This window comes from Crotalus tigris, unplaced genomic scaffold (genome assembly GCF_016545835.1).
Source record: "Crotalus tigris isolate CLP2741 ecotype Arizona unplaced genomic scaffold, ASM1654583v1 scf7180000023654.2194447, whole genome shotgun sequence".
In the NCBI taxonomy this organism is placed as follows: domain Eukaryota; kingdom Metazoa; phylum Chordata; class Lepidosauria; order Squamata; family Viperidae; genus Crotalus; species Crotalus tigris.
In genome coordinates this window covers 1-13410 of record NW_024100101.1, presented here as the reverse complement: position 1 = coordinate 13410, position 13410 = coordinate 1, and positions in this window count along the sequence as shown.

Below are 13410 nucleotides of genomic sequence, written 5' to 3'. Positions count from 1 at the left end.
TGTGTGTGTTTTCTTCTGGTAGATGGTGTGTCCTAGGGAGCCATTGGATTTCTTGTAGACTAAGACATCCAGGAAGGGAAGTTGGTTGTTAGTTTCTGTTTCCATGGTGAACTGTATTTTGGGGTGTAGGCTGTTGAGGTGTGTGAGGAAGTTGTCCAGTTTTTCTTTCCCATGTGGCCAGATTATGAAGTGTCGTCTACATATCTGAGCCAGAGTTTGGTTTGTGATCCGATTTTTCTAGAGCTTGGGTTCAAATTGTTCCATGTAGAGGTTGGCAATGACAGGTGAGAGGGGTGATCCCATGGGTGCTCCTTCTGTTTGTTTGTATTTTGTCCGTTATAGATGAAGTATGTGTTGGATAGGCAGTGGTTGGTCAGATCTAAGATGTGTTTGGGGGGGTTATTTGTTTTTGATAGCTGTCAAGGCTTCTTTGATAGGCACTTGGGTGAAGAGGGATATGACATCGAAGCTCACTAGTAGGTCGCTGGGCTGTAAGCTTTGTTTCTTTATGATCTCTATAAACTGGAATGAGTTTTTTACGTGTGAGGTGATGGATTCTGCATAGGGCTGTAGTTGTTTGGCGAGAAATTTGGCTAGGTTTTGTAGAGGTGAGCCTATGGAGCTGACTATAGGTCTGAGTGGGGTTCCTTCTTTGTGTATCTTGGGGAGACCATAGAGTTTAGGGCATCTGGATGATTTCTCTCTGGGAATGATTCTTTGCTGGATCTCTTCGCTAATGGGGGAGGCTTTTATCTTGGTTCTGGTGGTTTTTTCCAGGTAGGTGGTGGGATCTGTATTTAGGGGTTTGTATGTGGAGTCTTGGAGTAGGTTGGTTAATTTGGTTTGGTAGTCAGATGTGTTCATAACCACCGTGGCGTTGCCCTTGTCTGCTGGTAGATTATTATGCTGGTGTCTTCTTTCAGGTTACGTAGTGCTGTCTGTTCCTCTTTGGGTAAGTTGCTTTTGGGTGGCTTGCTGGTGCAGAGGATGTTGGTGATTTTGAGTCTGATTTTGGTTAGCGTCATCGGGGTTGATTTTGGTCAGGCTGGTTTCAACTCCACATATAATGGTTTCAGTGGGGATGTGTTTGGGAGCGACTGCAAAGTTGAATCCTTTGGAAAGGACATTGGTTTCGGCTTTGGTGAGGATCCTATCTGAGATGTTATGCACTGTTTGTTTCATGTGTGGCTGTGAGGGAGGAGGGGTTTGTTTCTGGCGTTCTTGTAGTCTTCGATTGTTGTGGTGTCTCTGTCCTTGAGGGTGGTCCTGTGTGATCTTTCGGCTCTCCAGACGGCGAGTTGTTTGGATTTGTCCCAAGTGCGGGGTGGATCTTGTTGCTGAGTTTGAGGTGGAGTGTGAGGAGATCTTTGTTAATTCGGTCTAGGAGGAATCTTTTTGTGTGAAGTTCATTTCTGATTAGGGCCAATTCTGTTCTTTTCAGGATCCGTATGGTGGCTGCAGAGTTGGAGTGGAATTTCAGTTGGAAACATGTGGGGATTAGATTTTGATCTCGGCAGTTACGTAGGAATGCGAGGTCACATAAAATGGAAGCTCTTTGGACTTCAAGTTTTTCATAGGTCCTGGTCAGATGGTGGATTTCCTCCCCGTAGAGGTTCGATATTTGTTTTCTGAGGTTTTCGCGGGTATTTGTATATAGGTCTTTGGTTGTTCGGGTTTTCTCCCGCGTAAAATTGGAAGTGTCTTGGCAACGTTTCGACGAAGTCACATTCGTCATCTTCAGGCTGGTGTTTTTAGCTTCTTGCTTTGAGCAGCAATGTGTGGTTTTAGCTGTTTCTTCCTTTTAACTGCCAGTGAGGGTATGAACTGATTGGATGGGAGCTTGGCTTTGTTCTGATTGGGTGGAGGTGTGTTCTGAATGGTTAGGGGCTTGGCTGTGCTCTGATTGGCTGGGGGAGTGTTCTGTTTGGTTGTGCTCAGGTTAATCTGAGTTGCAGAGGGTTTTAAGATTTTGGGGTTAGGGAGTCGTTTGTCAATAAGGGCAGGTTTCCAAATGGCTGGTAGGCGGGAGGTATCATCTCTCGCTTGTTTCATGCTGTGTGGGCGTTTTTCTTCTCGTGGCTTCTCTGTTATTCTGTTATTAAAATGTTCACTTTTGGCATGGTTCTGGTATTTTTTAAAGTCATTTCTCGTGTCCTGTGGCTTTAAGGTGTTGACAGGAAGTATGTTGGGTTCCTCTTTTTTGACTGAGTTCTTATGTTCTTCAAATGCGTGCGACTTAATTCTTCTGTTTGTTTGTTCCGTGTATATGGTGGGACAAGTGGTGCATGGGATTTCGTATCTCCTTTGATTTTCATAATCAATTTTATCTTTGGGGTTTTCTAAGGAATGTTGGATATTTTTCTGTTTGTGCAGAATGCTGTTTTGATGTTGTGTTTATGGAGATCTTACTGATTCCTGTCTGTGGTGCCTTTTATGTATGGGTGAGGGCTTTGCCGTTTTCTTGTTCTTTGTCTTGGATTTTGGTGGGGGTTTCTTTTTGGATTAGGTTTGTAATCTTATTTCTATGGAATCCATTGGATGTTAGTACATTGGTGAGGGTGTGTAGTTCGGGTTTTAGTTGTTGTTCGTCAGCTAAGCGTTTTGTTCTGGAGATGAGTGTCTTGGCTACAGAGTTGATCTGTGCTGGGTGGTGGTGTGAGAGAGTGTGCAGATAGCAGTTTGTGTGTGTTTTCTTCTGGTAGATGGTGTGTCCTAGGAGCCATTGGATTTCTTGTAGACTAAGACATCCAGGAAGGGAAGTTGGTTGTTAGCTTCTGTTTCCATGGTGAACTGTATTTTGGGGTGTAGGCTGTTGAGGTGTGTGAGGAAGTTGTCCAGTTTTTCTTTCCCATGTGGCCAAATTATGAAGGTGTCGTCTACGTATCTGAGCCAGAGTTTGGGTTTGTGATCCGATTTTTCTAGAGCTTGGGTTTCAAAGTGTTCCATGTAGAGGTTTGCAATGACAGGTGAGAGGGTGATCCCATGGGTGCTCCTTCTGTTTGTTTGTATTTTTGTCCATTATAGATGAAGTATGTGTTGGATAGGCAGTGGTTGATTAGATCTAAGATGTGTTTGGGGGGGTTATATTTGTTTTGGATAGCTGTCAAGGCTTCTTTGATAGGCACTTGGGTGAAGAGGGATATGACATCAAAGCTCACAGAGTGGTGCTGGGCTGTAACTTTGTTTCTTTATGATCCTATAAACTGGAATGAGTTTTTTACGTGGTGAGGTGATGGATTCTGCATAGGGCTGTAGTTTTTTTGCGAGAAATTTGGCTAGGTTTTGTAGAGGTGATCACTAGGAGCTGACTATAGGTCTGAGTGGGGTTCCTCTCTTTGTGTACTTGGGGAGACCATAGCGTTAGGCCTCTGATGATTTCTCTCTGGGAATGATTCTTTGGCTGTATCTCTCGCTAATGGGGGAGGCTTTTATTTTGGATCTGGGGGTTTTTTCCAGGTCGGTGGTGGGATCTGTATTTAGGGGTTTGTATGTGGAGTCTTGGAGTAGGTTGGTTAATTTGGTTTGGTAGTCAGATGTGTTCATAACCACCGTGGCGTTGCCCTTGGCTGCTGGTAGGATTATTATGCTGGTGTCTTCTTTCAGGTTACGTAGTGCTGTCTGTTCCTCTTTGGGTAAGTTGCTTTTGGGTGGCTTGCTGGTGCAGAGGATGTTGTTGATTTTGAGTCTGATTTTGTTAGCGTCATCGGGGTTGATTTTGGTCAGGCTGGTTTCAACTCCACATATAATGGTTTCAGTGGGGATGTGTTTGGGAGCGACTGCAAAGTTGAATCCTTTGGAAAGGACATTGGTTTCGGCTTTGGTGAGGATCCTATCTGAGATGTTATGCACTGTTTGTTTCATGTGTGGCTGTGAGGGATGAGGGGTTTGTTTCTGGCGTTCTTGTAGTCTTCGGAGTTTGTTGGTGTGTGTATCTGTCTTGAGGGTGGTCTGTGTTTCGGCTCTCCAGACGGCGAGTTGTTTGGATTTGTCCCAAAGTGCGGGGTGGATCTTGTTGCTGAGTTTGAGGTGGAGTGTGAGGAGATCTTTGTTAATTCGGTCTAGAGGAATCGTTTTGTGTAAGTTCATTTCTGAATTAGGGCCAATCTGTTCTTTTCAGGATCCGTTTTGGTGGCTGCAGAGTTTGAGTGGAATTTCAATTTGGAAACAGTGGGGATTAGATTGATCTCGCAGTTACGTATGAATGCATGTCAATAAAATGGACGCTCTTTGGACTTCAGTTTTTCATAGGTCCTGGTCGATGGTGGAATTTCCTCCCCGTAGAGGTTCGATATTTGTTTTCTGAGGTTTTTCGCGGGTATTCGTAAAACAATAAGGTCTTTGGTTGTTCGGTTTTCTCCCGGCTTAAATTGAAGGTCTTGGCACGTTTCGACAAGTCACATGCGTCATCTTCAGGCTGGTTGTTTTTTAGCTTCGTGCTTTGAGCAGCAATGTGTGGTTTTAGCTGGTTCTTCCTTTTAACTGCCAGTGAGGGTATGAACTGATTGGATGGGAGCTTGGCTGTGTTCTGATTGGGTGGAGGTGTGTTCTGAATGGTTAGGGGCTTGGCTGTGCTCTGATTTGCTGGGGGAGTGTTCTGTTTGGTTGTGCTCAGGTTAGTCTGAGTTGCAGAGGGGTTTAAGATTTTGGGGTTAGGGAGTCGTTTGTCAATAAGGGCAGGTTTCCAAATGGCTGGTAGGCGGGAGTTATCATCTCGCTTGTTCATGCTGTGTGGGCGTTTTTCTATCTCGATGGCTTCTCTGATTATTCTGTTATTAAAATGTTCACTTTTGGCAATGTTTCTGGTATTTTTAAAGTCAATTTCATGTCCTGTGGCTTTAAGGTGTTGGACCAGGGAAGATGTTGTTTCCTCTTTTTTGACTGAGTTCTTATGTTCTTCAATGCGTGCACTTATTCTTCTGTTGGTTTGTCCGATGTATGTGGTGGGACAAGTGGTGCATGGGATTTCGTATACTCCTTGATTTTCTAATTCAATTTTATCTTTGGGGTTTCTAAGTATGGTGGATATTTTTCTGTTTGTGCAGAATGCTGTTTTGATGTTGTGTTTATGGAGGATCTTACTGATTCTGTCTGTGATGCCTTTTATGTATGGGAGGATGGCTTTGCCGTTTTCTTGTTCTTTGTCTTGGATTTTAGTGGGGGTTTCTTTTTGGATTAGTTTTGTAATCTTATTTCTATGGAATCCATTGGATGTTAGTACATTGGTGAGAGTGTGTAGTTCGGGTTTTAGGGGTTGTTCGTCAGCTAAGCGTTTTGTTCTGGAGATGAGGGTCTTGGCTACAGAGTTGATCTGTGCTGGGTGGTGGTGTGAGAGAGCGTGCAGATAGCGGTTTGTGTGTGTTTTCTTCTGGTAGAAGGTGTGTCCTAGGGAGCCATTGGATTTCTTGTAGACTAAGACATCCAGGAAGGGAAGTTGGTTGTTAGCTTCTGTTTCCATGGTGAACTGTATTTTGGGGTGTAGGCTGTTGAGGTGTGTGAGGAAGTTGTCCAGTTTTTCTTTCCATGTGGCCAGATTATGAAGGTGTCATCTACGTATCTGAGCCCAGAGTTTGGGTTTTGGTGAAACCCCCGCCAAAAATCAGACAAAGAACGGTTGTAGGAAGGGTGAGGGAGACGAAATGGCAAAGGCCCTCCCTCCCATACATAAAAGCACCACAGACAGAATCAGTAAGATCCTTCATAAACACAACATCAAAACAGCATTCTGCACAAACAGAAAAATATCCACCATCCTTAGAAACCCCAAAGATAAAATTGAATTAGAAAATCAAGAGTATACGAAATCCCATGCACCACTTGTCCCACCATATACATCGGACAAACCAACAGAAGAATAAGTTCACGCATTGAAGAACATAAGAACTCAGTCAAAAAAGAGGAACCAACATCTTCCCTGGTCCAACACCTTAAAGCCACAGGACACGAAATTGACTTTAAAAATACCAGAACCATTGCCAAAAGTGAACATTTTAATAACAGAATAATCAGAGAAGCCATCGGGATAGAAAAACGCCCACACAGCATGAACAAGCGAGATGATACCTCCCGCCTACCAGCCATTTGGAAACCTGCCCTTATTGACAAACGACTCCCTAACCCCAAAATCTTAAACCCCTCTGCAACTCAGACTAACCTGAGCACAACCAAACGAACACTCCCCCAGCCAATCAGAGCACAGCCAAGCCCCTAACCATTCAGAACACACCTCCACCCAATCAGAACACAGCCAAGCTCCCATCCAATCAGTTCATACCCTCACTGGCAGTTAAAAGGAAGAAACAGCTAAAACCACACATTGCTGCTCAAAGCAAGAAGCTAAAAACACCATCCTGAAGATGACGAATGTGACTTCGTCGAAACGTTGCCAAGACACTTCCAATTTTACGCGGGAGAAAACCCGAACAACCAAAGACCTATATACAAATACCCGCGAAAACCTCAGAAAACCAATATCGAACCTCTACGGGGAGGAAATCCACCATCTGACCAGGACCTATGAAAAAACGTTGAAGTCCAAAGACGCTTCCTTTTTAGTGAACTCGCATTCCGACGTAACTGCCCGAGATCAAATTAATCCCGCACATGTTTCGCAACTGAATTCCACTCAACTCTGCAGCCACCAAACGGATCCTGAAAAGAACAGAATTGGCCCTAATCAGAAATGAACTTCACACAAAAAGATTCCTCCTAGACCGAATTAACAAAGATCTCCTCACACTCCACCTCAAACTCAGCAACAAGATCCACCCCGCACTTTGGGCCAAATCCAAACAACTCGCCGTCTGGAGAGCCGAAACACAGACCACCCTCAAGACAGATACACACACCAACAAACTCCGAAGACTACAAGAACGCCAGAAACAAACCCCTCCTCTCTCACAGCCACACATGAAACAAACAGTGCATAACATCTCAGATAGGATCCTCACCAAAGCCGAAACCAATGTCCTTTCCAAAGGATTCAACTTTGCAGTCGCTCCAAACAACAATCCCACCGAAACCATTATATTTGAGGTGAACCACCGACAAAATCACCCCGATGACGCTACAACATCAGAGCAAAATCACCAACATCCTCTGCACCACAAGCCCCAAAAGCACTTACCCAAAGGATGAACAGCAGCACTACGTAACCTGAAAGAGACACCACATAATAATCCTACAGCAGACAAGGGTCAACGCCACGGTGGTTTATGAAACACATCTGACTACCAAACCAAATTAACCAACCTAATCCAAGACTCCACATACAAACCCCTAAATACAGATCCCATCACCTACCTGGAAAAAACCACCAGATCCAAAATAAAAGCCTCCCCCATTAGCGAAGAGATCCAGCAAAGAATCATTTCCAGAGAGAAATCATCCAGATGCCCCAAACTCTATGGTCTCCCCAAGATACACAAGGAAGGAACCCCACTCAGACCTATAGTCAGCTCCATAGGCTCACCTCTACAAACCTAGCCAAATTTCTCGCCAAACAACTACAGCCCTATGCAGAATCCATTACCTCACACGTAAAAAAACTCATTCCAGTTTATAGAGATCATAAAGAAACAAATCCCGCACGCCCGCCCCCCCCCCCCACCCACCCACACCCCCACACCCGCTTACAGCCCAGCGACCTACTAGTGAGCTTCGATGTCATATCCCTCTTCACCCCAGTGCCTATCAAAGAAGCCTTGACAGCTATTCAAAACAAATATAACCCCCCCAAACACATCTTAGATCTGACCAACCACTGCATATCCAACACATACTTCATCTATAACGGACAAAAATACAAACAAACAGAAGGAGCACCCATGGGATCACCCCTCTCACCTGTCATTGCCAACCTCTACATGGAACACTTTGAAACCCAAGCTCTAGAAAAATCTGATCACAAACCCAAACTCTGGCTCAGATATTTAGACGACACCTTCATAATCTGGCCACATGGGAAAGAAAAACTGGACAACTTCCTCACACACCTCAACAGCCTACACCCCAAAATACAGTTCACCATGGAAACAGAAGCTAACAACCAACTTCCCTTCCTGGATGTCTTAGTCTACAAGAAATCGAAAGGCTCCCTAGGACACACCATCTACCAGAAGAAAACCCACACAAACCGCTATCTGCACGCTCTCTCACACCACCACCCAGCACAGATAAACTCCGTAGCCAAGACACTCATCTCCAGAACAAAACGCTTAGCTGACGAACAACACCTAAAACCCGAACTACACACTCTCACCAATGTACTAACATCCAATGGATTCCATAGAAATAAGATTACAAACCTAATCCAAAAAGAAACCCCCACTAAAATCCAAGACAAAGAACAAAAAAACGGCAAAGCCCTCCTCCATACATAAAAGGCACCACAGACAGAATCAGTAAGATCCTCCATAAACACAACATCAAAACAGCATTCTGCACAAACAGAAAAATATCCACCATCCTTAGAAACCCAAAAGATAAAATTTAATTAGAAAATCAAGGAGTATACGAAATCCCATGCACCACTTGTCCCACCACATACATCGGACAAACCAACAGAAGAATAAGTGCACGCATTGAAGAACCTAAGAACTCAGTCAAAAAAGAGGAACCAACATCTTCCCTGGTCCAACACCTTAAAGCCACAGGACATGAAATTGACTTTAAAAATACCAGAACCATTGCCAAAATTGAACATTTTAATAACAGAATAATCAGAGAAGCCATCGAGATAGAAAAACGCCCACACAGCATGAACAAGCGAGATGATACCTCCCGCCTCCCAGCCATTTGGAAACCTGCCCTTATTGACAAACGACTCCCTAACCCCAAAATCTTAAACCCCTCTGCAACTCAGACTAACCTGAGCACAACCAAACAGAACACTCCCCCAGCCAATCAGAGCACAGCCAAGCCCCTAACCATTCAGAACCCACCTCCACCCAATCAGAACACAGCCAAGCTCCCATCCAATCAGTTCATACCCTCACTGGCAGTTAAAAGGAAGAAACAGCTAAAACCACACATTGCTGCTCAAAGCAAGAAGCTAAAAACACCAGCCTGAATGAGAATGTGACTTCGTCGAAACGTTGCCAGACACTTCCAATTTTACGCGGGAGAAAACCCAACAACAACAGACCTTATACAAATACCCGCGAAAACCTCAGAAAACAAATATCTAACCTCTACGGGGAGGAAATCCACCATCTGACCAGGACCTATGAAAAACTTGAAGTCCAAAGAGCTTCCATTTTATGTGACCTCGCATTCCTACGTAACTGCCGAGATCAAAATCTAATCCCCACATGTTTCCAACTGAAATTCCACTCCAACTCTGCAGCCACCAAACGGATCCTGAAAAGAACAGACTTGGCCCTAATCAGAAATGAACTTCACACAAAAAGATTCCTCCTAGACCGAATTAACAAAGATCTCCTCACACTCCACCTCAAACTCAGCAACAAGATCCACCCCGCACTTTGGGACAAATCCAAACAACTCGCCGTCTGGAGAGCCGAAACACAGACCACCCTCAAGACAGATACACACACCAACAAACTCCGAATACTACAAGAACGCCAGAAACAAACCCCTCCTCCCTCACAGCCACACATGAAACAAACAGTGCATAACATCTCAGATAGGATCCTCACCAAAGCCGAAACCAATGTCCTTTCCAAATGATTCAACTTTGCAGTCGCTCCCAAACACATCCCCACTGAAACCATTATATGTGAAGTTGAAACCAGCCTGACCAAAATCAACCCCGATGACGCTAACAAAATCAGACTCAAAATCACCAACATCCTCTGCACCAGCAAGCCACCCAAAAGCAACTTACCCAAAGAGGAACAGACAGCACTACGTAACCTGAAAGAAGACACCAGCATAATAATCCTACCAGCAGACAAGGGCAACGCCACGGTGGTTATGAACACATCTGACTACCAAACCAAATTAACCAACCTACTCCAAGACTCCACATACAAACCCCTAAATACAGATCCCACCACCTACCTGGAAAAAACCACCAGAACCAAGATAAAAGCCTCCCCCATTAGCGAAGAGATCCAGCAAAGAATCATTCCCAGAGAGAAATCATCCAGATTCCCTAAACTCTATGGTCTCCCCAAGATACACAAAGAAGGAACCCCACTCAGACCTATAGTCAGCTCCATAGGCTCACCTCTACAAAACCTAGCCAAATTTCTCGCCAAACAACTACAGCCCTATGCAGAATCCATCACCTCACACGTAAAAAACTCATTCCAGTTTATAGAGATCATAAAGAAACAAAGCTTACAGCCCATCGACCTACTAGTGAGCTTCGATGTCATATCCCTCTTCACCCAAGTGCCTATCAAAGAAGCCTTGACAGCTATTCAAAACAAATATAACCCCCCCAAACACATCTTAGATCTGACCAACCACTGCCTATCCAACACATACTTCATCTATAATGGACAAAAATACAAACAAACAGAAGGAGCACCCATGGGATCACCCCTCTCACCTGTCATTGCCAACCTCTACATGGAACACTTTGAAACCCAAGCTCTAGAAAAATCTGATCACAAACCCAAACTCTGGCTCAGATACGTAGACGACACCTTCCTAATCTGGCAATACAGTTCACCATGGAAACAGAAGCTAACAACCAACTTCCCTTCCTGGATGTCTTAGTCTACAAGAAATCCAATGGCTCCCTAGGACACACCATCTACCAGAAGAAAACACACACAAAACGCTATCTGCACGCTCTCTCACACCACCACCCAGCACAGATCAACTCTGTAGCCAAGACACTCATCTCCAGAACAAAAAGCTTAGCTGACGAACAACACCTAAAACCCGAACTACACACTCTCACCAATGTACTAACATCCAATGGATTCCATAGAAATAAGATTACAAACCTAATCCCAAAAGAAACCCCCACTAAAATCCAAGACAAAGAACAAGAAAACGGCAAAGCCATCCTCCCATACATAAAAGGCATCACAGACAGAATCAGTAAGATCCTCCATAACCACAACATCAAAACAGCATTCTGCACAAACAGAAAAATATCCACCATCCTTAGAAACCCCAAAGATCAAATTGAATTAGAAAATCAAGGAGTATACGAAATCCCATGCACCACTTGTCCCACCACATACATCGGACAAACCCACAGAAGAATAAGTGCACGCATTGAAGAACAGAAGAACTCAGTCAAAAAAGAGGAACCAACATCTTCCCTGGTCCAACACCTTAAAGCCACAGGACATGAAATTGACTTTAAAAAATACCAGAACCATTGCCAAAAGTGAACATTTTAATAACAGAATAATCAGAGAAGCCATCGAGATAGAAAAACGCCCACACAGCATGAACAAGCGAGATGATACCTCCCGCCTACCAGCCATTTGGAAACCTGCCCTTATTGACAAACGAATCCCTAACCCCAAAATCTTAAACCCCTCTGCAACTCAGACTAACCTGAGCACAACCAAACAGAACACTCCCCCAGCCAATCAGAGCACAGCCAAGACCCTAACCATTCAGAACACACCTCCACCCAATCAGAACACAGCCAAGCTCCCATCCAATCAGTTCAGACCCTCACTGGCAGTTAAAAGGAAGAAACAGCTAAAACCACACATGGCTGCTCAAAGCAAGAAGCTAAAAACACCAGCCTGAAGATGACGAATGTGACTTCGTCGAAACGTTGCCAAGACACTTCCAATTTTACGCGGGAGAAAACCCGAACAACCAAAGACCTATATACAAATACCCGCGAAAACCTCAGAAAACAAATATCGAACCTCTACGGGGAGGAAATCCACCATCTGACCCGGACCTATGAAAAACTTGAAGTCCAAAGAGCTTCCATGTTATGTGACCTCGCATTCCTACGTAACTGCCGAGATCAAACTAATCCCCACATGTTTCCAACTGAAATTCCACTCCCCTCTGCAGCCACCAAACGGATCCTGAAAAACAGAATTGGCCCCTAATCATAATGACTTCACTCAAAAAGGATTCTCCTAGACCAATTTAAACAAAGATCTCCTCACAAAACTTTTCCCCCCCAACCTCCACCTCAAACTCAGCAACAAGATTCCACCCCGCACGTTTGGGACAAATCCAAACAACTCGCCGTCTGAGAGCCGAAACCCCGACCACCCTCAGACAGATACACACACCACAAACCCGAAGACTACAAAACGCAGAAACAAACCCTCATCCCTCACAGCCACACATGAGCAGACAGTGGCATAACATCTCAGATAGGATCCTCACCAAAGCTGAAACCAATGTCCTTTCCAAAAGATTCAACTTTGCAGTCGCTCCCAAACACATCCCCACTGAAACCATTATATGCGGAGTTGAAACCAGCCTGACCAAATCAACCCCGATGACGCGAACAGAATCAGACTCAAAATTACCAACATCCTCTGCACAAGCAAGCCACCCAAAAGCAACTTACCCAAAGAGGAACAGACAGCACTACTTAACCTGAAAGAAGACACCAGCATAATAATCTTAACAGCAGACAAGGGCATACGCCACGGTGTTCTGAACACATCTGACTACCAAACCAAATTAACCAACCTACTCCAAGACTCCACATACAAACCCCTAAATACAGATCCCACCACCTACCTTGAAAAAACCACCAGAACCAAGATAAAAGCCTCCCCCATTAGCGAAGAGATCCAGCAAAGAATCATTCCTAGAGAGAAATCATCCAGATGCCCTAAACTCTATGGTCTCCCCAAGATACACAAAGAAGGAACCCCACTCAGACCTATAGTCATCTCCATAGGCTCACCTCTACAAAACCTAGCCAAATTTCTCGCCAAACAACTACAGCCCTATGCAGAATCCATCACCTCACACGTAAAAAACTCATTCCAGTTTATAGAGATCATAAAGAAACAAAGCTTACAGCCCAGCGCCCTACTAGTGAGCTTCGATGTCATATCCCTCTTCACCCAAGTGCCTATCAAAGAAGCCTTGACAGCTATCCAAAACAAATATACCCCCCCCAAACACATCTTAGATCTGACCAACCACTGCCTATCCAACACATACTTCATCTATAATGGACAAAAATACAAACAAACAGAAGGAGCACCCATGGGATCACCCCTCTCACCTGTCATTGCCAACCTCTACATGGAACACTTTGAAACCCAAGCTCTAGAAAAATCGGATCACAAACCCAAACTCTGGCTCAGATACGTAGACGACACCTTCCTAATCTGGCCACATGGGAAAGAAAAACTGGACAACTTCCTCACACACCTCAACAGCCTACACCACAAAATACAGTTCATCATGGACACAGAAGCTAATAACCAACTTTCCTTCCTGGATGTCTTAGTCTACAAGAAACCCAATGGCTCCCTAGGACACACC